Source organism: Crinia signifera, chromosome 11 (genome assembly GCF_055691185.1).
Source record: "Crinia signifera chromosome 11, ASM5569118v1, whole genome shotgun sequence".
NCBI classification, from domain to species: domain Eukaryota; kingdom Metazoa; phylum Chordata; class Amphibia; order Anura; family Myobatrachidae; genus Crinia; species Crinia signifera.
Window position 1 is genome coordinate 82,989,140 of NC_139227.1, and position 21,874 is coordinate 83,011,013.

General features: G+C 51.0%; 1 long non-coding RNA gene across 5 annotated transcripts in view; it reads right to left on the reverse strand.

Annotated features, from left to right (window-relative positions):
- Positions 1-1,299: 1,299 nt before the first annotated feature.
- LOC146046262 (uncharacterized) overlaps positions 1,300-21,874 on the reverse strand; it is a 173,110-nt gene continuing 152,535 nt past the window's right edge. For 4 of the 5 annotated variants that reach the window (XR_014465814.1, XR_014465812.1, XR_014465816.1 and 1 more), the window contains 3 exons: positions 12,953-13,088; positions 8,837-10,459; positions 2,866-2,956 (listed from right to left, as the gene is read on the reverse strand). This is a non-coding gene — a long non-coding RNA (uncharacterized LOC146046262). Of the gene's footprint in view, positions 1,370-2,865; positions 2,957-8,836; positions 10,460-12,952; positions 13,089-21,874 lie in introns of those variants that run through there. The other variant, XR_014465813.1, reaches the window with a different exon arrangement.

Consider the following 21,874-nt stretch of genomic DNA (forward strand, 5'->3'; position numbering starts at 1 on the left):
TAAATGCACTAAGGACACTGGTGAGTAGATCAGAACGGCTTACCGGAGGTGACACCTGCAGGTGAAAGGTGAAATCCTGGGAAGGAAACAACTGGAGAGACCATAAGTGGTACGATGATGGGATCGGCTGGGTACACGCTCCAGAGACCTGGGGGAGAAAAAAAGTTTCCATCAACTCCCATTACATTTACTACCAGGCGTACATACATATAATACTACATTTTATTAGCAGCTTATAGTCTCTGATCATGCTATTGCAAATGCCTGTAGCAGCCAGGGTCTATGGTACCATAGCAGGAATCTGACGGCTTTAGGCCCCTTGCCCAGGGCTGGATTATAATAGGGGCACAAGGGGTCAGTGCCCCTGGGCCCCCCTCTAGCTAGGGGCCCCCTGTGGTTGGCATGTATTTTTCCCAAAATATTTTTTTTTTTTTTAGCTAAAGGTTTTGTGCATGGGAGTGGGGTAGTGCTGCAGCTTCACCTATCTGCCAATGTGACAATGATTAATGGTGCTGAGCATTGGGAGCCAAGTGTGCAGTGCATTACTGGGAGTTGACTAAGTCCCATGACACTTTGCACCAGAGGGCAGAGGCTGAGACGTTTGTGCTGAGCTCTGATTGGTGGAGCTCATTACATGCTTCTCAGGCCCATGGATAACAGCAGCAGCAGCAGCCTAGTCATGGGAGGGTTTTTAATCAAAGGCAGCAGTGGGACTGTGAGGTCTCCTACAGAGTAAGGTGCAGAGGGACAAACACAGGCTTTTCATGTGGTATGTATGTGTGTGTGTATATATCTATATATATATATAGATATATAGATAGATATATCCCCTGACGTTACCCATTGAACAAGTTTATACTGCCTTTACTCTGTGTTTTGACAGTGTAATATTCCCCCATGCAGTTTGTGGCCAGTAATGACAAGTGCAAGGGGGCCCCCCTGTCTTAAGTGCCCCGGGCCCCCCGAAGTCTTAATCTGGCACTGCCCTTGCCATATAGTGTCTAGCTAGCCCTAGGGTGCTCAGCACAGGCCGGAGACTTACAATGGTCTATGACACAGGTCTTCAACCTGTGGCCCTCCAGATGTTGTGGAACTACATGTCCCAGCATGCCCTGACAGTTTTGGCATGCTCTTATAGGAAAAAAAATGTGGCAATGCATGTTGGAACATGTAGTTTCACAACATCTGGGGGGCCATTGAAGATCCGTGGTCTATGATATATTTGGGAGAACCATTTCACCTTGTGTGGAGCGGAGCATAGAAACTTAAGTGACAGCTCTGTTGAACCGCCTAAAACTTACCTTCATCTGCACTTTAGCATACTCTGAGTTGCTTGCAGCTTTACGGAACTGTGAACATTGGGTCAGGGCTAAAAAAAGGGCAAAAGCGCTTATTTAGAGTTTAAGATTTGTAAGTTTGTTTGCATATTATTGCGCAATAATATAGATATTTAAGCACTTAGGTGTTACAGCAAAAGGTTGAATAGAGAGTTATTAAATGGTACAGATATTTGAATGTGTTCAATTTAAAGTGATTAATTAAGAGTACAATAAGAATGTTCATTGGTTGTAACATAATACAGTAGAATTGTAGAATACATTTGTTTACTTTAAGAAAACATCTAATCAGTCGTTCTTCTCTGCGGGCGTCCTCGGAGATTTGCATAGTCTCCGAGGTGCTCGTAGCGGGGTGGGCATACAGTAGGCGGGCAGGGGGCCTTCCCAGGGTTTCCTGGGCGTACTCACTAAAATATTGGATGCACCCAGGAAATGCTGGGCATCAGCAAGTGAACGGGGGTGGCTACTTGCCTTCCGGGGGCCGGCAGCAGACGTCACCGAATGTCAGCTGCCCACAATGTTCACGGAGCAGGGTGCCACTAAATAAAGTCACCAGGGAGTGAGCGCTTCAGAAATCGACCATCAAATGATTTTGGGAAAATATGCGAATAGCGGGGTGTGGGCATTTGGGCGGTGCTACAAAGCTCACAAAGAAGCAAAATAACACTGCTTTGCCAGCCAACCAGAATAAGGGCCATACTGCTTATTAATGGGTGCAAGAATAGTGTAGCCCTGGCAGAAACAATGGTTAAGCATAGAGAACCCCAAGTAGGCATCGGCCTGGCTGCGTTCCCATGGGAATGCCCAGCATTTCATAGAGACGCCCATGCCACTTTCATGGAGGAGAAACATCCCCCGGTGCGTGACAGCACTTGATGCTCTGATGAAGTGAACTATTAGGGGGAGCAGTCAAGAAACCGAATGGACATTCCAAACTACATCATCTACATATGCGATGGTCAGTGGGATGTACCGCCAATGCTTTGTACATTCCGTCCAGAGAGAGAGAGAGAGAGAGAGAGAGAGTTGGGGCAGAGAGAGACTGGACACACTTGTCGGCATAAGCAGGCAGCAGACGGAACACATGAATTCCCCGCCTGACTCTGCAACGCCCCAATTGCTGGCTCAATAATCCTGGCTGGTACACACTTTTGCAGAAGAAAATCAACTAAATAAAAATGTATTGTTTGTGGGGAAACAATTGTTGTCACTGATTTTCATTCTGTCTTTGACTGATCTTCCTTACCCATTGCATTGGCAGGTCTCAGTATCATATCCGCCACAGACGGCTCCTATTTATTTTTGATCTGTCCGACAGGGGGCGCTTACCTGTTTGCTAGGCTGCAAGTATATGCAGCTTAGCGAACAGGACTGAATAAGGCCCTTTATCTGTCTGTGCTCATGGTCGCCATCTCTCTCTCTACAGATCTCACACACTCTCCCTCTGACCCAGGTTAATGGCTGTGAGGGGTAAGGAGACAGGAGGGAAGAAGGACACAGAAAACTCATAAGTTACCTAACAACTCACCTCTGATATAATGCTAGAACAGGTCCAGGTGCAGCACATTTTCGGTGTACACATAGGTGGCCGGCTGATCACCCGTTGTACTCGAGAAGACCTGGGTAACATAGATAAAGGTTATTACTGCACTATTCACACAATACTGACTATAGTGCACAACCTAGGGGTCTAGTTACTAACATGCAGCAATAAGGTGGATTGTCTATTACCTATTATTGGGGCAACAGAAACTCACTTATTGCCACCATCAGAGAAAGGTGACTAATATCTGGGACTTAAAAATACTTTCTACCTCACTCTTCCCAACTGCTTTAAATGTAATAAAATACATTTTTAACCAATTTATCATCTTTTTTTCATGGATTTTTGTAAGAAACACCCTTTCAGCATTTTATATGTGGAAATGGGAAACAGGGATAGAGGGACAGAGGGGCGCACAATCCCTTTACTATAGTGTTCTCAGATCCAGTCCTCTGCATACACTGGCAGTGCATGTTTTCCATATGTCCTTGCTGGAGCACAGGCATATTCATTACTCACTGACACATTATAAAATATCTACAGATGATTCTTAGGATTTCACTTGTGTTTCTGTGAGGAGACCTGTAAATTGTGCGACGTTAGCTTGTCCCAAGAACTGGAAATGGGAAGCAATGCTCCTCTATAAGAAATGAATGTTACAGTAAGGGGGTCATATTGTTCATTTGCACCCCCACGTGGTCCAGCGATGGTTTTTTTCCGTGCATGCGCATAATGAATTATGCGCATGTGCAGGGTCCCTGGGCGACTGAACTCAGCGACTGATCAGTTCACACTGACCAATGTGGGCCAGGGGAGTGGGGCAGCAGAGTAGGGTGTCCACCATGGGAACGCTCAGCATTTCATGGCCGTCCCTATGGGATTGCGTGCAGCGGGTGGTGTGCCAGGGTTGGACGGCTGACGTCACATGATGTCGGGCAGGCGGATGACGTCAGCCGTCCGTCCTGGTTTCGGCCGGCCACTGACTTATATTTGCGTGGCCTGGATAAGTCATTCGGTGGTCGGTGATCATCAAATGATTTCTCCTGCTGCGGGCACATGAGAGGGTATGTGTATTCGTGACACTTCCCCTCGCATGGTTGCAAGGTGATACGGTGGCGATTCGGCAGGGGCAGGCCCTCTGGGACTCGGTACGCTGCGAGTTTCACAGCTTACCGAGTCAACCAGAATCAGGGCCTAAGTGTAGAGATGGTGATGTGTTATATGTGTTATACAAAATATCTCTCAATAATCCATCTATGCCAAATCACTTTAGTCAGACACAAAGCCCTCTGACTGGCTCACTGGTCACCAAAGGCTATCCGCTTACGCAGCACTTTCCCAGTTACAGGAAGAACACTATACACTTGTACCCAGACCGTCCAATAGGACCCTTCCATCAGGTACAGAAAGCTCTGCTCCCGGACTTCCCAGGTGCAGTTACCTGCATTGAAACAGCTTTCTCATCAATTATCTAGTTCAACACAGGTGAATACAATCATAAACAGGGGGAAGCCCAAGAGCAGATCCTCTTGTACCTGATGGAAGGGGTCATGCTAGGGAATCTGTTATTCCCCCACTCCCATCCCTAACTCCTATCTCACATGTCAATACAGACAAAAGTAAAACAGTACGGATGGCCATTGACCATCGATGATTCCAAATCATCGATGGTTCATGGCCAATGTCGAATACTTTAGCCATCGATGGGGGAGAACCAGATGGTTTCCCTCCATCGATGGAACAGCAAAACGATGTTTGCCTTTTTTTTAAAAGTGCTGGGACACAGAGCATAGCTCTGCCCCCCGACACCAGCGAAGCCCCGTCCCCCGTGTTTTGATTGGCCCACAGCCCAATCAATCAAACACAATGGATGACCATTGATATGTAAAAATATCGATGGACATCCATTGCATAGTTTAGCACTATCGATGGCCAGTTGCAGAATTGCCATCGATGGCAATGGCAACGATGGCCATCCCTATAAAACAGATATTTTAGTAGATGTATTTAAAAGTGAAATAACATAGGCACCTGATTGTCACTACCCCGGAGGGCTGTATTCTATTGTATTATGTTGGTGAAATAGTTACAGCCATACATTTATGTACATTTAATGTTCCTTTCCTGCAGTTAGATTATAAATTAGGAACGTGTACATAGGATCTCACTGAAATTAGGCACAAATAACATTAACAGGGTAAGTTATAGCAACTTAGAAATCCTAAAAATAAAATTAGACCCATTAGCATGGATACTATAGAGTGTATATGGGAGAGCAGCAAGCTGGTCACATGACCCCAGCTATACACTTTCATAGCTGAGAGTGGCAGTTATTTTCCAACTGGCATCTCTGCAGCAGACAGCATCAGAGGAGGAAGCAGGAGCCCAAGCAGAGGATTGAGAAGGGGAGAAAAAGCGATTTCAGGAGACAGAAAGCCAATTACTGGATCAGGTGTACCCGTCGTAAGACGCAGGAGCCGAATCAGGAGAGGTAAGTAAACTTATTGGATCAGGTGTACCCGTCGGAAGACGCAGGAGCCAGATCAGGAGAGGTAAATTGACTCATTGGATCAGGTGTACCCGTCGGAAGACGCAGGAGCCAGATCAGGAGAGGTAAATCGACTCATTGGATCAGGTGTACCCGTCGGAAGACGCAGGAGCCAGATCAGGAGAGGTAAATCGACTTATTGGATCAGGTGTACCCGTCGGAAGACGCAGGAGCCAGATCAGGAGAGGTAAATCGACTCATTGGATCAGGTGTACCCGTCGGAAGACGCAGGAGCCAGATCAGGAGAGGTAAATCGACTTATTGGATCAGGTGTACCCGTCAGAAGACGCAGGAGCCAGATCAGGAAAGGTAAATTGACCAATTGGATCAGGTGTACCCGTCTGAAGACGCAGGAGCCAGATCAGGAAAGGTAAATTGACCAATTGGATCAGGTGTACCCGTCGGAAGACGCAGGAGCCAGATCAGGAAAGGTAAATTGACCAATTGGATCAGGTGTACCCGTCGGAAGACGCAGGAGCCAGATCAGGAAAGGTAAATTGACCAATTGGATCAGGTGTACCCGTCAGAAGACGCAGGAGCCAGATCAGGAAAGGTAAATTGACCAATTGGATCAGGTGTACCCGTCGGAAGACGCAGGAGCCAGATCAGGAAAGGTAAATTGACCAATTGGATCAGGTGTACCCGTCTGAAGACGCAGGAGCCAGATCAGGAGAGGTAAGTCAACTCATTGGATTAGGTGTTCCCGTCGGAAGACGCAGGAGCCAGATCAGGAGAGGTAAATCGACTCATTGGATCAGGTGTACCCGTCGGAAGACGCAGGAGCCAGATCAGGAAAGGTAAATTGACCAATTGGATCAGGTGTACCCGTCGGAAGACGCAGGAGCCAGATCAGGAGAGGTAAGTCAACTTATTGGATCAGGTGTACCCGTCGGAAGACGCAGGAGCCAGATCAGCAGAGGTAAGTTGACATATTGGATCAGGTGTACCCGTCGGAAGATGCAGGAGCCGGATCAGAAGATGGAGGAGATGGTCGGGAAGAAGAGGAGAAGGAAGGAGACCTCAAGAAGGCCTGAAAAGGAAGCACCTGAGGAGGAACCCAGCGGCAAAATACAGAAGACAGACCAGAACACAGAGGAGATGGCCGGAAAGAAGAAGTGCAGGAAGGAGACATCAAGAAAGCCTGAAAAGGAAGCACCTGAGGAGTCCAGCAGCAAGATGCAGGAGAAAGACCAGAAGACAGTGAACAACACTTCATCAAGAAAATCCAGAGAGGAGGAATCGCTGGAAGAAAGAAAGAGAGCGGCAAGCGAGGCTAAAGACCCGGATGAAGATCAGCCAAGACCAGGTAAGCGGAAATGTAGTTGGATGTCCTTGCACTGTAGTTCATTTTCACATTGGCAAAGTTGAATATTGTTTATATAAAAAAAAATATAAATAATGTTTTATATGTAATTTATATTCATTTCATTGGTTACTACAGTTATTCAGATAAAGACAGTCTAAATAAAATGGATTAGTAAAACTACTGTAATATTTATGGAGAAAGGTGCACAACTAAAAAGGTGCTGTAACCTACAGTATAGCTCAGTTTGGTGACAGGCATATGCCGGCATTCGCAGTGTCATTTACACAATGAAAACACAGTATGAATGTTCTTCTACCTTTACCTAGCCTAATCCTAACATTACTATTATTATTACTTTATTAACCCCACACCCAAACATCAGGGTGCTTACAGAATAGCTCTAGGTTTACTGGCACTAAAGGTGGTAATACCCAGGATGGCGGTGCCTGCATTTATACTTGACAGCCCAACTCACATGGGGAAGACAGCCATGGTGATAACTGGAGAATGTAGGGCTGGTGTCACCCGCTGTAATGACTCATGGGGGGAAATTTACTAAGATGTGTATGCTACTTCACATGTGATGTTGCTATAGGCAACCAATCAGAATCTACTTCTTCTTTATTTAGCATCCTCTAAAAGACATGATCTGATTGGTTGCACATCACATGTGAAGTAGAATACACATCTTAGTAAACCCCCCCCCCCTCCCCCCATGGTGTCATGGCGGTTTTTTCCCTTCATTTAATTATGGACTTGGTACAATATTAGATATTTAGGGGGAAATTTACTAAAGGAAATTTGTAAAAAAATAGGTGTATTTGTATCCAGAAATACACTCATTTTTGACATTTACTATCCCGAAAATACGGCAATTCGTATTTGTATTGATGTGCTATCAATACGAATACGAATTGCCGTATTTTCGGGATAGTAAATGTAAAAAATGAGTGTATTTCTGGATACAAATACACCTATTTTTTACAAATTTCCTTTAGTAAATTTCCCCCTTAATCTAAAGTAATGTATGTTAACATGAATTTCACATATAGGAATACAGATGCAAACCCTTTCAGGCTGTTAATAGGACAACAAAACACATTGGACATGAAGGGCCCATCAGGCGAATGTAATGGTTGGCATCTATTGTAGCTTAATGCCATTACAAATGTACTACAGGCGATGTGATTAGTGCCAGAACGGTATGGCCAGTAACTACAGGATTAGCTCAGAGGAATTGGTTTGGTCACTAGAACCCCAGGCAATCCTTTTGATCACTAGCAATAATTTACCGGCTTAAATTTGCATGAGAATGCATCACTACCAGTTCCTCAAAACACATAAATGAACATGCTCCATTCCTACAATATCAAATAGGCACTATTCAGTTACGCAACAAAATTATTAAACTCAAAAGTGATCAAGGTGCAGGGCAATACTGTGTCTGAAGTCTGAGGGCACATAGAAAACATTGGTGGTAGGTGTAGAAGGACAGAAAGCCTACACAAGCAGAGGGAAGGGCTAAGGCACTGCTGTTAACAAGGGAAGGGCAGAGAGCCTGGATCAGACAGAGCCCGAGAGTCCAAACCACACAGGGATAGAGCAGAGAGACTGAACCAGACAGGGGAAGGGCAGAGAGGCCGGACCAGACAGGGGAAGGGCAGAGAGGCCGGACCAGACGGGAAGGGCAGAGAGGCCAGACCAGACAGGGGAAGGGTAGAGAGGCCGGACCAGACATACGCATGTGCAGGTCTGCCTGGGGAGCTGGGCACAACAGCTCTCCTTATCGGCTGGGGGGGGATTAATACATTTGCCCATAATGGTGCCCGCTTCTCCACGCTATGCAGAAGAAGCAAGACCCATTATTTAAAAAATGTTATGGCCTCCATCATACATCTGCCCCACTGTGTACATTAAAAGTGTAGTTAGGAGTTTGAGGTCACTGTACAATGATGTCTGGCATTTCCGATTAGCTATAAGTATATTCAGCTTTGTAAAACCCTACAGTGTGTTTTATGTTGTGGTCCCAGTATTCCGACTTAAGTTATCATCATATTACTGTGTCTTTAGCTGTTAAACAATAATTTCATAATGTCTCTTACTTTACTCCACAAGGACCAAGCAGCGTCTCACCACCAGACAAGGAGGAACCTCTCTTCATGGACAGGTACAAGATCAGCCGTGAGTTAGGAGAGGGCGGCTATGGAGTGGTCCTGCTGGCGCGTGAGATCTCCACCAAGACGGATGTCGCCATAAAGGTCGTGAACAACGAGGGACTGTCAGAGAGAGAAAAAAAGAAGACAAGGATTGAGACCAGGGCCCTACAATCAACATCTGGGAGCCCCTTCTTAGTACATGGCCTCCTGACCTTCCAGACCGAGAACATCTTGGCATTCGTCATGGACTACGCCAACGGAGGAGACTTATTCGACCTGCTGCAATCAAGAGGGCGTCTTGAGTCTACAGCTGCAACGTAAGATCTATGCATAATCTGGTGTATAACTGTGTGATTGTGTGCAAGACAAAATCCTATAGGAGCTTACAGTCTAGGAAATGAGCAAACACACATACTTACATTCACTGTACAATATATGTTATTCCTTGTTGGATTCCCATCACTTTGGGGTATAGGTATGAAGCAGTGATAAGGAAGTGAGCCAGAAGAGAAGTGGCCCATGGCAACCAATCAGCACTGAAGTAAAGGTGCGTACACACGGTAAGATATAGTGCACAATCTAGCTAGCTAGTTGTGAATAGCATGCTAGATAGTACACTATATCTTCCCGTGTGTACGCACTATCTGACGTACGATGCACGCTCCCACCGGTCGTCTGGCAGGGAGCTGCTCGGGTGAACATGCAACTCAATTCTGGCTAGAAAGCATAAGATGTATAGTGTAGTATAGCTGTGACGTCATATCGTATGTGATATCTTATGCACACTGTACGTTATTATAAGCACAAATCTTATGCTTCTGACCACTGGGACTTTCCTGGGAAATAGTATACAATATCATACGGAACATAAATCGTACCGTGTGTACGCACCTTAACGCCTGTAATTTGCATAGTATGAAATTATACAGAGTAGCGGATTGGTTGCCATAGACCAATTTTCCTCTGGCTCATTGCTCCTCCCTTATCACTGCTCATACAACTACCCCTTTGCCTTTTCCTACTATGACTTTATCCTACCTGTATTTTCTTTTGCCGTTTCTATAGCTCTTGAGGTGGCCATGCGCTTCTTCTTGCAGCAGAGTATGGCCATCCAATCCCTTCGGCCGGAACCTTCCCATGAGGATCGCATGTGATGTATCGCATACGATCCTTTGACATGTGATGTATCACATGCGACCCCGCTCCCCGCAGTGGGTCCTAGTTGGAGGTCGGACATGCAGCAGGTACGACCTTTGATCTGATGCACAGTGGACCGCGTATCGGATCAGATGTCAAACACACCCGATTTGGCCACTTTTACACAATTTCTCAGCCCGATCCGTCAGAATCAGGTGAAAAGTAGCCAAATTCGGACTAGTGTATGGGCACCTTTACACTATTCCCCATCCTACACTGTATCTCTCTATCCTGCCCATACACTACGGCTGATTTGGGATGTTACAATATTGATACATTTCTTCTTTAACAGAGTCTTCGCTGCCGAGATCGTGTCCGGTCTCCAGCACTTCCACAGGATGGGCTTCATCCATCGGTAACTAACTTTCTTTCCTTGTTTAAATAAACATAAAATACAAGGGCTGCATTAGTACTTGTTCTTATTGTGGGGAATAAATCATAGTAGTTCCACCCTTATAAACATAACATTACTCTGCGGTGCATTCAGTGCTAATATGTGTACTGGGAAATAAGAGGTATGGTAAGATATTTTACTGCCTGCACAGAAGACCCATGTGCAGAAGAACTGGCACTGATGCCATAATATTTGCTATATTCTGCACAGACACAAACTCCATATTTCTGGGGAAGACATATGGCGTTCCAGTCATCCATGCTCGGTGAGCATAAGGGGCAGCCTGGTGCCCCCTCAGCTTTAGGACCTTGTTCATAGCACACACTGCACCCTGGTCTGGCCATGTGGAACAGGCATTTATCAATTGGCAGATGCACTTTTCTACATTTCCCGATGTATCGTCATATAGCCAGCCTCAATCCGCCATGCTGAGTAAAGGCCCCCATACACTATGCGATTTTGGGACGATTTCATCCGATTTCGGCACTTTGTGCCGATAATCGGATGAAATCGGCCCAAAATCGTAGGTATGTGACATTTGATCCGATCCGATGCGCGGTCCCGTGCGCATCGGACCGGATCAGGGAGGTCGGACGGTCTATACATACGATCACGTCCGACCTCCCTGTATGCATATGCCTGCCACCTGACAGGCATATGCATACAGACACCGGGGGAGTAGTGGGGGCGGCCAGCGGCAGCGGTGGTCGGGGCGGCCAGCGGCGGTAGTGGGGGCGGGCAGCGGGGGCGGGCAGCGGCGGCGGGGACGGGCGGCGTGTGCGGTGAGCGCAGTGTACTTACACATAGCAGCAGCGGCGGGGACGGGACGCGCAGTGGCGGCTATTATATTTTTAAAATACTTGTCAAATGACCGGCCGCTCTCTGATCGGCTGAGAGCTCTCCGGCCAATCAGAGAGCGGCCGGTCATTTGACAAGTATTTTAAAAATATAATAGCCGCCACTGCGCGTCCCGTCCCCGCCGCTGCTGCTATGTGTAAGTACACTGCGCTCACCGCACACGCCGCCCGTCCCCGCCGCCGCTGCCCGCCCCTACTACCGACGCTGGCCGCCCCCACCACCGCTGCCCGTCCCCACTACTGCCGCTGCCCGCCTTCACTACTGCTCACCGCCCTGCAGCTCCCCGGGGTTTTTTTTACATGGGATAAATCGCATGCGATTTATCCCATGTAAAAATGGCACATCAAGTGCCAAATTGTATGTGAGCCTCCCGGGGAGCTGCCGGGCGGCTCGCAGGTAAATTGGGTCCGACTTGTCCCTAGGACAAGTCGGCCTAATGTATGGGGGCCTTAAGTGCCAGTGAGACCCCAGGTCCCGTGCAACTCTGCCAGCATCTGCCAGCAAATGCCTCTTAGTCACAACATAACACAACTAAGATGCGCCAGTAGACTTTGCCCTAATATGTGTCTGAGGACATATCTGCAGCCTTAGTCACTTACTGTATTATGTATTTCATATACTGTCCATGCTAACAAGTACTTAATGAAGAAATTGTTCCTATTACAGAGACATCAAACCAGAGAACATCCTGCTTCATGACGGCCATATTAAAATCGCCGACTTCGGGCTGGCGTTGGAGAACACACCCAAAATCTCTGGCTACGCTGGAACACGTGGCTACATTGCCCCAGAGGTGAGGCTATAATAAATTAGAGGTCGGCTGTACAGTATAAAGGTGCATGCTACAAACAATAGCGGCTTTATGTTCTAAATGGCATCTAATCATGATCTGCCTTCACTGACAGCCAATCACAGGTGTTTTCCTACACTGGTGGTTTAGGAGTGGCTGGCTGGGTAATGCAGAGCCAGGGCAATCCCTCTTATCATTTTGCAGGGGTTGTTCATAGTGAACTTTTGTATCTATGGGGATTTTCCAGGTTTGGTTTATACCTTTGACTCCTTCATTGGCACTCCCAAGAATTTTACGGGTTATGCTCCAGTTCACGGTGAGATCAGTGCTACGCTCGGCTTCAGCAGCTGCCCAGCCTTGCCTCCTTCCCCCGGCTGTGTGCGGTGTGACATTGTAATGTCATGTCGCACACAGCCAGGTTCAGGGCCGGGCAGCGGCTGATGGAATGCCCAGCGGCACTGCTCGGCTCTGGGTAATGCAGTGGGGGGGGGGGAGGGGTGTTGGGAAGCGCTCCCCAAAACACCACTGAAGGGGTTAACTTACACTACGATGAATAAAAGTGGAATATTTTGTATTGAGTAAATAATAACTGGGTCTCATAGTATTATTGTAATAAACCAATTATCTTGTGACGTAAGTAAGGCTAATGGAACACACTGCATAAAAGAACAATATAAATCATTGCCTCTGCCTGTATGTATGAAATATATCATGTGTCCCAACCAGGGTGCCAGATGTGTCTGTCAGTGTAACATCTGATGGCAGGCGTATTGTGCCCAGATCTGCTCTCCTGTTTATAAAGTGTTATTTAGTGAACTGTTACCTTTTATTGACAGATCATCAAGCGAGAGCCATATGATGCGGGAGTGGATTGGTACTCCTTCGGTGTGGTGCTATTCGAGATGACAACAGGAAAATCCCCCGAGGAGTGCCACATCTCGGCTTTGGCGGGCTGTCATCTGTGCCCGAATACAAGAAACATCATTGAAGAGGTGAGTGTCAGACCCTACTTAGCATTCTTCACCAAGTAACAAAGAGGCCATAAACAATGTGTCAGCGTCTGTTATTTATACAGAACCCCCATTCTCTAGTATCAGCCATGTAGTTGTTCTACGAGCGGTCATGTAGCTGTACATAGGGAAGCTATATGTAGTTACATACGTCAGATTACATTACTGGCTCCACCTCCCTGACACACACAAATAAGTGTTGGCTGAAGGAAACTCCAAGCCAGAGCAATGCCTGCTGCAGGAGTCACTGTACCACTGACATACACTACTGGTCATGTTATACAGCACCGGCATTTTCCCTGTTTCTATTCAAATGTAAGCAAATCAAGTCCAGTGAATGACCCCCAATGGTACCATGATAAGCAGTAACCTGCTAGAGGTTGGGGGAAAGAATACTAAACTACATAGACACACATCCTCTGATTAGGGGAAAATAATGCTTCTTTTCTTTGAGGCTAAAAATCATTTGAGAAATATGTCTCCCAAATATGTGCTGTAAGGAATCAGACTGCAGCTGAACAGAAACTTATTTGCCCTCACGTTCCTCTTTCCAGCTCCTGTGTGGTGACCCTGAGATGCGCCTGGGTGAGAACGGCAACATCAGAGAACATCCATTCTTCACGGGAATCGATTGGGAGAAGTTAGAACACCTGCAGGACCCATTCACTCCCAGCTTCTCCCTGCAGCCGCCACAGTGAAGGTAACATCACTTCCCCAGGTGCAGGAGGTATAACATCATCTCACACAGGAGCAGCCGATACCTCCATCAGTAGCCACATAACAACGTCCAGCTTCCAGAAGAACACCTGGCTTCTCCGTCAGCCCGAATTACACAAGGTGGCAGAACATCGCCCCTCAACTAACAACTACGGTATGTTTTCCAACGCCCATCAAGTACTGGAGACCGAGAGACCGGAACATCAACTCTCTTACTGATTGGGTAAGTACGATCCAACCCACATTATGCGCAATGTTTGGTTTCTGCACATGTGATCACATCGCAGAACAACGAACACCTCTGCTGATTGCAGAGGTGCTTGCGGTGTAGAGCAGCCAGCGATCACAAATGGAGGCAGGGGGTGGAATGCACCTCCTCCTGCATTTGCATTGCTTGAGGATCCCACATGATAAGCTGCTGTGAGCAGCTTATCATGTGCAATCCAAACTGAATCAGGCATCTTCTAAAAATGTATATAAAATATAACATCAATGGCGAGGGTTTGGCTGGCTTATCTGGGGAGGACGGGGGCCAGAACTGATGTTATATCTTATATACATTTAAGCTGCAAGGCAAAGTTTCCTTGGTTTTGCAAGCCGACCTACAACTGCAAGCCTGAGAGAGATGAGACTTACTCAGGCTGCAGTCGCAGCGTCACAGCCACCGATGGTCCTGATGTTTTTCTAAACTGCAATCGCAGTTTGTTATGATCACAAATGGAGGCCGGGGTGGAATGCACCTCCTCCTGCATTTGCACTGCTTAAGGATTGAGGATTAAGCATTATACACATACCACCCCAGGGCCAATAGCCTAACAGCGCACCCCTACTCTCTCCTGCCTTACCATCGCTCGCACCACCCCCCATCATCCATGCCCACATTGCTGCTCTCTCTAACTCCCCCCTCAGCGTCTCTGCCCCCACCCTCTCTCTAACTCCCCCCTCAGCGTCTCTGCACTCACCCTCTCTCTCTAACTCCCCACTCAGCGACTCTGCCCCCACCCTCTCTCTAACTCCCCCCTCAGCGTCTCTGCCCTCACCCTCTCTCTCTAATTCCCCCCTCAGCGTCTCTGCCCTCACCCTCTCTCTCTAACTCCCCCCTCAGCCTCTCTGCCCTCACCCTCTCTCTCTAACTCCCCCCTCAGCCTCTCTGCCCTCAGCCTCTCTCTCTAACTCCCCCCTCTCTCTAACTCCCCCCTCAGTGTCTCTGCCCTCACCCTATCTCTCTAACTCCCCCCTCAGCCTCTCTGCCCTCACTAACTCTCTAACTCCCCCCTCAGCGTCTCTGCCCTTACCCTCTCTCTAACTCCCCCCTCAGTGTCTCTGCCCTCACCCTCTCTCTAACTCCCCCCTCAGCCTCTCTGCCCTCACTAACTCTCTAACTCCCCCCTCAGCGTCTCTGCCCTCACCCTCTCTCTAACTCCCCCCTCAGAGTCTCTGCCCTCACCCTCTATCTCCCCCCTCAGCGAAAATGCCCTCACCCTCTCTCTAACTCCCCCCTCAGCGTCTCTGCGCTCACCTTCACTCTAACTCCCCCTCAGCCTCTCTGCCCATACCCACTCTCTAACTCCCCCTTCAGCGTCTCTGCCCTCACCCTCTCGCTAACTCCCAAATCAGCGTCTCTGCCCTCTCCCCTCGGCGTCAAAGCCCTCACCCTCTCTCTAACTCCACCCTCAGCGTCTCTGCCCTCATATATCTAACTCCCCCCTCAGCGGCTCTGCCCTCACCCTCTCTCTAACTCCCCCATCAGTGTCTCTGCCCTCCCCCTCTCTCTAACTCCCCCCTCAGCGTCTCTGCCCTCACCCTCTCTCTAACTCCCCCCGAAGCGTCTCTGCCCTCTCCCTCTCTCTAACTCCCCCCTCAGCATCTCTGCCCTCACCCACTCTCTAACTCTCCCCCTCTATCTAACTCCCCCCTCAGCGTCTCTGCCCTCACACTCCAACTCCAGTCCAACCCATATTATGCGCAATGTTTGGTTTCTGCACATGTAATCACATCGCAGAACAACAAACACCTCTGCTGATTGCAGAGGTGCTTGCGATGTAGAGCAGCCAGCGATCGCAAATGGAGGCAGGGGGTGGAATGCACCTCCTCCTGCATTTGCATTGCTTGAGGATCCCACATGATAAGCTGCTGTGAGCAGCTTGTCATGTGCAACCCAAACTGAATCAGGCATCTTCTAAAAATGTATATAAAATATAACATCAATGGCGAGGGTTTGGCTGACTTATCTGGGGAGGACGGAGGCCAGAACTACACCTGCAAGCCTGAGAGAGATGAGACTTACTCAGGCTGCAGTCGCAGCGTCACAGCCACCGATGGTCGTGATGTTTTTCTAAACTGCAATTGCAGTTTGTTATGATCACAAATGGAGGCAGGGGGTGGAATGCACCTCCTCCTGTGTTTGCACTGCTTAAGGATTGAGGATTAAGCGTTATACACATACCACCCCCGGGTCAATAGCCTAACAGCGCACCCCCACTCTCTCCTGCCTTACCATCACTCGCACCACCCCCCATCGTCCATGCCCACACTGCTGTTCTCTCTAACTCCCCCCTCAGCGTCTCTGTCCTCACCCTCTCTGCCCTCGCCCACTCTCTAACTCCCCCCTCAGCGTCTCTGCCCTTACCCTCTCTGCCCTTGCCCACTCTCTAACTCCCCCCACAGCGTCTCTGCCCTCACCCTCTCTCTAACTCCCCCCTCAGCGTCTCTGCCCTCACCCTCTCTCTAACTCCCCCCCTCAGCCCTCACTAACTCTCTAACTCCCCCCTCAGCGTCTCTGCCCTCACCCTCTCTCTAACTCCCCCCTCAGCCTCTCTGCCCTCACTAACTCCCCCCTCAGCTTCTCTGCCCTCACCCTCTCTCTCTAACTCCCCCCTCACCCTCTCTCTAACTCCCCCCTCACCCTCTCTCTCTAACTCCCCCCTCAGCCTCTCTGCCCTCACCCTCTCTCTAACTCCCCCCTTAGCCTCTCTGCCCTCACTAACTCTCTAACTCCCCCCTCAGCTTCTCTGCCCTCACCCTCTCTCTCTAACTCCCCCCTCACCCTCTCTCTAACTCCCCCCTCAGCGTCTCTGCCCTCACCCTCTCTCTCTAACTCCCCCCTCAGCCTCTCTGCCCTCACCCACTCTCTAACTCCCCCCTCTCTCTAACTCCCCCCTCATTGTCTCTGCCCTCACCCTCTCTCTAACTCCCCCCTCAGCCTCTCTGCCCTCACTAACTATCTAACTCCCCCCTCAGCGTCTCTGCCCTCACCCTCTCTCTAACTCCCCCCTCAGCCTCTCTGCCCTCACTAACTCTCTAACTCCCCCCTCAGCGTCTCTGCCCTCACCCTCTCTCTAATCCCCCCCTCAGCCTCTCTGCCATCACCCACTCTCTAACTCCCCCCTCAGTGTCTCTTCCTTCACCCACTCTCTAACTCCCCCCTCAGCGTCTCTGCCCTCACCCTCTCTCTAACTCCCCCCCCCCTCAGTGTCTCTGCCCTCACCCTCTCTATAACTCCCCCCCTCAGAGTCTCTGCCCTCACCCTCTATCTCCCCCCTCAGCGTTAATGCCCTCACCCTCTCTCTAACTCCCCCCTCAGTTCTAACTCTCTAACTCCCCCCTCAGCATCTCTGCCCTCAACCTCTCTATCTAACTCCCCCCTCACCCTCTCTCTAACTCCCCCCTCAGCGTCTCTGCCCTCACCCTCTCTCTCTAACTCCCCCCTCAGCCTCTCTGCCCTCACTAACTCTCTAACGCCCCCCTTAGCGTCTCTGCCCTCACCCTCTCTCTAACTCCCCCCTCAGCGTTTCTGCCCTCACCCTCTCTCTAAACCCCCCCCCCTCAGCCTCTCTGCCATCACCCACTCTTTAACTCCCCCCTCAGTGTCTCTGCCCTCACCCACTCTCTAACTCCCCCCCCCTCAGCGTCTCTGCCCTCACCCTCTCTCTAACTCCCCCCTCAGCGTCTCTGCCCTCACCCTCTCTGCCCTTGCCCACTCTCTAACTCCTCCCACAACATCTCTGCCCTCACCCTCTCTCTAACTCCCCCCTCAGCGTCTCTGCCCTCACCCTCTCTCTAACTCCCCCCCCTCAGCCCTCACTAACTCTCTAACTCCCCCCTCAGCGTCTCTGCCCTCACCCTCTCTCTAACTCCCCCCTCAGCCTCTCTGCCCTCACCCTCTCTCTAACTCCCCCCTCAGCCTCTCTGCCCTCACTAACTCTCTAACTCCCCCCTCAGCATCTCTGCCCTCACCCTCTCTGCCCTTGCCCACTCTCTAACTCCCCCCACAGCGTCTCTGCCCTCACCCTCTCTCTAACTCCCCCCTCAGCGTCTCTGCCCTCACCCTCTCTCTAACTCCCCCCTCAGCCCTCACTAACTCTCTGACTCCCCCCTCAGCGTCTCTGCCCTCACCCTTTCTCTAACTCCCCCCTCAGCCTCTCTGTCCTCACCCTCTCTCTAACTCCCCCCTCAGCCTCTCTGCCCTCACTAACTCTCTAACTCCCCCCTCAGCTTCTCTGCCCTCACCCTCTCTCTCTAACTCCCCCCTCACCCTCTCTCTAACTCCCCCCTCAGCATCTCTGCCCTCACCCTCTCTCTCTAACTCCCCCCTCAGCCTCTCTGCCCTCACTAACTCTCTAACTCCCCCCTCAGCGTCTCTGCCCTCACCCTCTCTCTAACTACCCCCTCAGCGTCTCTGCCCTCACCCTCTCTCTAAACCCCCCCCCCCCTCAGCCTCTCTGCCATCACCCACTCTTTAACTCCCCCCTCAGTGTCTCTGCCCTCACCCACTCTCTAACTCCCCCCCCCCTCAGTGTCTCTGCTCTCACCCTCTCTCTAACTCCCCCCTCAGCGTCTCTGCCCTCACCCTCTCTGCCCTTGCCCACTCTCTAACTCCCCCCACAACGTCTCTGCCCTCAGCCTCTCTCTAACTCCCCCCTCAGCGTCTCTGCCCTCACCCTCTCTCTAACTCCCCCCCCCTCAGCCCTCACTAACTCTCTAACTCCTCCCTCAGCGTCTCTGCCCTCACCCTCTCTCTAACTCCCCCCTCAGCCTCTCTGCCCTCACCCTCTCTCTAACTCCCCCCTCAGCCTCTCTGCCCTCACTAACTCTCTAACTCCCCCCTCAGCATCTCTGCCCTCACCCTCTCTGCCCTTGCCCACTCTCTAACTCCCCCCACAGCGTCTCTGCCCTCACCCTCTCTCTAACTCCCCCCTCAGCGTCTCTGCCCTCACCCTCTCTCTAACTTCCCCCCTCAGCCCTCACTAACTCTCTAACTCCCCCCTCAGCATCTCTGCCCTCACCCTTTCTCTAACTCCCCCCTCAGCCTCTCTGTCCTCACCCTCTCTCTAACTCCCCCCTCAGCCTCTCTGCCCTCACTAACTCTCTAACTCCCCCCTCAGCCTCTCTGCCCTCACCCTCTCTCTCTAACTCCCCCCTCACCCTCTGTCTAACTCCCCCCTCAGCATCTCTGCCCTCACCCTCTCTCTCTAACTCCCCCATCAGCCTCTCTGCCCTCACCCTCTCTCTAACTCCCCCCTCAGCCTCTCTGCCTTCACTAACTCTCAAACTCCACCCTTAGCTTCTCTGCCCTCACCCTCTCTCTCTAACTCCCCCCTCACCCTCTCTCTAACTCCCCCCTCAGCACCTCTGCCCTCACCCTCTCTCTCTAACTCCCCCCTCAGCCTCTCTGCCCTCACCCACTCTCGAACTCCCCCCTCTCTCTAACTCCCCCCTCATTGTCTCTGCCCTCACCCTCTCTCTCTAACTCCCCCCTCAGCCTCTCTGCCCTCACTAAGGGGGAGATTCTCTAAGAATCTCCGCCCCCCTTCGCCGCGCATCGCATATTTAATTATCGCATATGCTGTAACATATGCGATAATTAAGGCAAAGGACAGCTCTTGCGTTAAGAGCTGTCCTTTGCGGTCCCAGCAGGTCCCGGCGGCTCTCCCCTCCCTCCCACACCCGGCGCTGCTGCTGCTGCACCGGGCTCTCCTCCTCCCTGCACCCGGAAGAGGATTAGTGCAGGGAGGAGGTCACAGGTCCGGGCAGCACTGCGCTGTGCTGCCCGGACACAGGTGAGGGGTCGATGCGTGGCGGCGGGGGGTCGGCGCGGGGCGGCGGAGGGTTGCGATAGGCTTCTTGGGGCATCGCCAGATTTTTCTGGCGATGCCCCCCGCCGCGATAACCCGGCGGGGGATGCTTACAGCATCCCAAAATGCGGTAAAAACCCGATAACGGGGTTTTTACCGCATTTTTAGCTTAGAGAATCCCGCCCTGACTTTTTAACTCCCCCCTCAGCATCTCTGCCCTCACCGTCTCTCTAACTCCCCCCTCAGCGTCTCTGCCCTCACCCTCTCTCTAACTCCCGCCTCAGCCTCTCTGCCCTCACTAACTCTCTAACTCCCCCCTCAGCGTCTCTGCCCTCACCCTCTCGCTAACCCCCCCCTCAGCCTCTCTGCCATCACCCACTCTCTAACTCCCCCCTCAGTGTCTCTGCCCTCACCCACTCTCTAACTCCCCCCTCAGCGTCTCTGCCCTCACCCTCTCTCTAACTCCCCCCCCTCAGTGTCTCTGCCCTCACCCTCTCTCTCTAACTCCCCCCCTCAGAGTCTCTGCCCTCACCCTCTATCTCCCCCCTCAGCGTTAATGCCCTCACCCTCTCTCTAACTCCCCCCTCAGCTCTAACTCTCTAACTCCCCCCTCAGCATCTCTGCCCTAACCCTCTCTCTCTAACTCCCCCCTCACCCTCTCTCTAACTCCCCCCTCAGCGTCTCTGCCCTCACCCTCTATCTCTAACTCCACCCTCAGCCTCTCTGCCCTCACCCACCCTCTATCTCCCCCCTCAGCGTTAATGCCCTCACCCTCTCTCTAACTCCCCCCTCAGCTCTAACTCTCTAACTCCCCCCTCAGCATCTCTGCCCTAACCCTCTCTCTCTAACTCCCCCCTCACCCTCTCTCTAACTCCCCCCTCAGCGTCTCTGCCCTCACCCTCTATCTCTAACTCCACCCTCAGCCTCTCTGCCCTCACCCTCTCTCTCTAACTCCCCCCTCAGCCTCTCTGCCCGCACTAACTCTCTAACTCCCCCCCTCAGCGTCTCTGCCCTCACCCTCTCTCTAACTCCCCCCCCTCAGTGTCTCTGCCCTCACCCTCTCTATAACTCCCCCCCTCAGAGTCTCTGCCCTCACCCTCTATCTCCCCCCTCAGCGTTAATGCCCTCACCCTCTCTCTAACTCCCCCTCAGCATCTCTGCCCTCACCTTCACTCTAACTCCCCCTCAGCCTCTCTGCCCATACCCACTCTCTAACTCCCCCTTCAGCGTCTCTGCCCTCACCCTCTCTCTAACTCCCAAATCAGCGTTTCTGACCTCTCCCTCTCTCTAACTCCACCCTCAGCGTCTCTGCCCTCACCCTCTCTCTAACTCCCCCCCTCAGCCCTCACTAACTCCCCCCTCAGCGTCTCTGCCCTCACCCTCTCTCTAACTCCCCCCTCAGCCTCTCTGCCCTCACTAACTCTCTAACTCACCCCTCAGCGTCTCTGCCCTCACCCTCTCTCTAACTCCCCCCTCAGCGTCTCTGCCCTCACGCTCTCTCTAACCCCCAGTCAGCCTCTCTGCCATCACCCACTCTCTAACTCCCCCCCTCAGCATCTCTGCCACCCTCTCTCTAACTCCCCCCCCCCCTCAGTGTCTCTGCCCTCACCCAATCTCTAACTCCCCCCCTCAGCATCTCTGCCACCCTCTCTCTAACTCCCCCCCCCCTCAGTGTATCTGCCCTCACCCTCTCTATAACTCCCCCCTCAGAGTCTCTGCCCTCACCCTCTATCTCCCCCCTCAAATGGTGTCTGCAGCGCTTAAGTGGGGAGGCGTCATGTAAAAAGCAACCCTAAATGCGGCGAAAACGCATCCCAAGGATTGGTCTGTCCATCAAGTACTGGAGACCGAGAGACCGGAACATCAACTCTCTAAAGCCTCTTAAAATCTGAGCACTTTAGCCAAAGGATTCCCGCCTCATCTGTGACACCAACCTGCTGCACA